This window comes from Chrysochloris asiatica, unplaced genomic scaffold (assembly GCF_000296735.1).
Source record: "Chrysochloris asiatica unplaced genomic scaffold, ChrAsi1.0 scaffold00074, whole genome shotgun sequence".
NCBI classification, from domain to species: Eukaryota; Metazoa; Chordata; class Mammalia; order Afrosoricida; family Chrysochloridae; genus Chrysochloris; species Chrysochloris asiatica.
This window is the reverse complement of record NW_006408592.1, coordinates 15,298,670-15,301,762: the sequence shown is the minus strand read 5'-3', so window position 1 is coordinate 15,301,762 and position 3,093 is coordinate 15,298,670.

Below are 3,093 nucleotides of genomic sequence, written 5' to 3'. Positions count from 1 at the left end.
GATCCTACTAAAGGTTATGAAGTCAATTTAAGGGACCTGAACAGCATTTAAAAAAAAAAAGAACTTGAATAGAATAAAATGTACATGTGCATCACATCATATTGAAAGGTATATTTTATTTTTAGGTAAGGAGCCTCGGTAGTGCTATGGTCTGCTAACTGAAAGGTTGGTTATTTAAAACCACCACCTGCTCCTTGGAAGAAAGATGAGGCTGTCTGTTCCTGTAAAGATTTACAGTCTCAGAATCCATTCAATGGCAGTGAGTAACAGATCACATTTGTACTGAATTACAATATAAAATTAATTTCTTGCTGTGGATTATAGTTAATGAAGTTAAAACCCACTGCTCAGCATGGTCTGTCCACCCATCCCAGCTATCTCTCTGACCTCAGCTCTTACTATTTCTCCTTGCTACCTCTCTACAGCCTCACTGACTTCCTTGTTTTCTTGGTGTTCCTGTGTCACACTTGGAATGCTCCTGCCACAGGGCCTTTGCACTGCCTATTTTATCTACCTGAGCACTCTTAACCCAGATATCTGTGTGACTCCCTAACTTCTTGCAGGTCTTGTGTTAAGTGTCTACCTCCAGAGAAAGGCCTTCCAGATCACCTTATTTAAAATAGTTCCTCACTCCCAGGTTTCATATTATATATAAAAACCAACACAAAACCAAACCCACAGCCATGGAGTTCATTCTGACTCATAGCGACCCTATATAAAGTTTCCAAGGTTGTGAATCTGTATGGGCAAAGAAAGACTCATCTTTCTCCCAAGGAGCAGCTGGTGGGCTTGAACTGCTGACCTTATGGTGTCTATCCTACAGTGCCACCAGGGTTCCTTATGACCTCTTACAGGTCTCTTTAAATGGAGAGTTCCTGGAAACCGTCTCAGCTTGCTGTTGAAAGAAGGCACACCTGCAAATTCACTGGGGATTCCCTGACCTGGTGAGATTTAACATCCTCCGGACTCCGTTGATTCAATGGAATCCCAGCAAGAATTGCTGGCTCCTCCAAGTTCCGGAGTACCTCTACTGAGATTTCCTGCTGTCCTGCTGGGATCCCAGCAGTCTGCAGCATGTGGGACTATGTCCTGCGGAACCAAACAACATGGAAATGTGGTTGGGATGTTTCATTCCAATTGGCAAGACTTGTGGGCTGAGTTCTGCAGCTGAGACAAAACAGAAGCCGGAACTGAATGGATGGTGTCTTCCACATGGGCAGGAGAGGGAGGTCTGGTCTCGTGGAAGGCTGTCCAGGTTTAGAAGCCAGCCTTCCCAGGTACCCCAAACTACTAGTGGCAGCCAGAGAGCCCTCTCAGGAGCCTACATCTGCCTCAGGGAAAGAATGGGGAGAGGAATGAGGAAAAGGAACCCCATCTCCAAATGGTGACTCACATAGACTGAGACAGCTGGGAGGGCCATCGAGCCAATTCTGACTCCAGGTGACTCTGTGTGTGTCACAGTAAAACTATGCTGATTTTTTATGACATGGATTTCCAGGTCTTTCTTCTGAGGTGCCTCTGGATGGATTCAAACCAGCAATCTTTCATTTTGTAGCCAAGCACAAACCAGAGACTATGAAACAGAACTTTTCCATTTTATGGGCAGGGAAACAGAGTCACTCCTCATCCTGGCAAAGTCACAAAGTGGAGGTTAGGACCTGAAATTTTCAAAAGTTACAGGACAGAGACTTCAAGTAGGGACAAAGGACACTGAAGCATGGTAACTTGACCTGAGCCAATGGCATCAGGACTTTTGTGGGCAAGGTGGCATTTGAACTGACTCTTCACAGACTGGTGGAATTTCAGCAGGGTACAGTAGGAAGGAGGCTTAGTTAAGCAAAGGTTCAGAGGTGGGAAGAAGCATTGTCCATTCAGGGCATGACGTGGAGCAAGGTGGCTGGTGTCAGACTGGTTTTTTTTTTTTTTTTGAAGGGGGTGGATTGGTGGAGTAAGTCTGATCTGGACAGTTAACAGGGAGCTTTATGCACAGTGGAAGAATTTGGAGTCCAGGACTTAATGTTTGGAAGGAGACCTAGAAACATAGGCATGTGCTACCTGGGAGCCTTCCACCAGCCCACCCCTGCCCCACACCAGGTAGCACTGTTCCCACCGGTGGTCACCTTTCCTTGCCAAGTACTGATGCTTGCTTGGAATTCAGAACTTGCCGGTGAGTGGGGCCTAGGCTTGGGAAGTCTGTGCCACGTCCTGCAGGAATGCAGAGAGCCTGGGAAGCAGTGGGACCACTAAGGGGGACCTGGGATGTGAACTGAAAATGGCAGCTTTGTTAGAGGGGGTGCCTCCAAAATGTCTTTCTATAAATTTTCTGTGCAGTATTTCAGCAGAAAATTGTTGTTGTTGTTGTGTGCCGTCAAGTCAATTCTGACTCGTAGAGACCCTGTATAGGATTTCTGAGGAGCAGCTGAGTTTGAACCACAGAACTTGTGGTTCCAACCCTCACAATCAGTCCTGATAGCAATTCTTCACTATTGTATCAATAGAGACCTAACTGTATCTCCTTTCATCAGCCCAACCCAGACAAATTGGATACTACTCAGTGGAGATTCTACCTTCCTCCACACCCTCTGGATCTAGGCTCCCTCTTGAAAGCTTGTAAACCAGTCATTTCTTGCCTTTGAAGCCCCCTGCCCCCCATTTTGGGTAGCCAATGTCCAAGTTGCCCATCCCTGTCTACTCCTTGTCTGGAGGGGGTAGAATGATCCTTGCTGTAAGGATTTGTTCCCTCTTTTGAGCTACTGAATCCATAGGTGTAGGTCAAGTTCATCAAATTGTATCAGATTACTCTTTTTTTTCCTCTTCTTTCATCTTCTAGTTGAGCTCTGATCACCCAGTCATTGAAGCCAGGTCAAATGGGCATTATCTGCAAGTGTGGGTGTTCTTGTGCATATGCCCTCTCTTCTTATCAGCTGGATGTTTCACTCTCCACTCTAGTCCTCTGTGCCTATGTCACTGACTCTGGGCCCAAGAGTCTCCAGGTCTTGCCACACTGCTAGCCAACCAGGTCTCCACCCGGGTTCACAGGGGTCTATTGAACATTGTAGGGCTTAGCTCGCAGTTTCATTGCTGTTTTTCCCT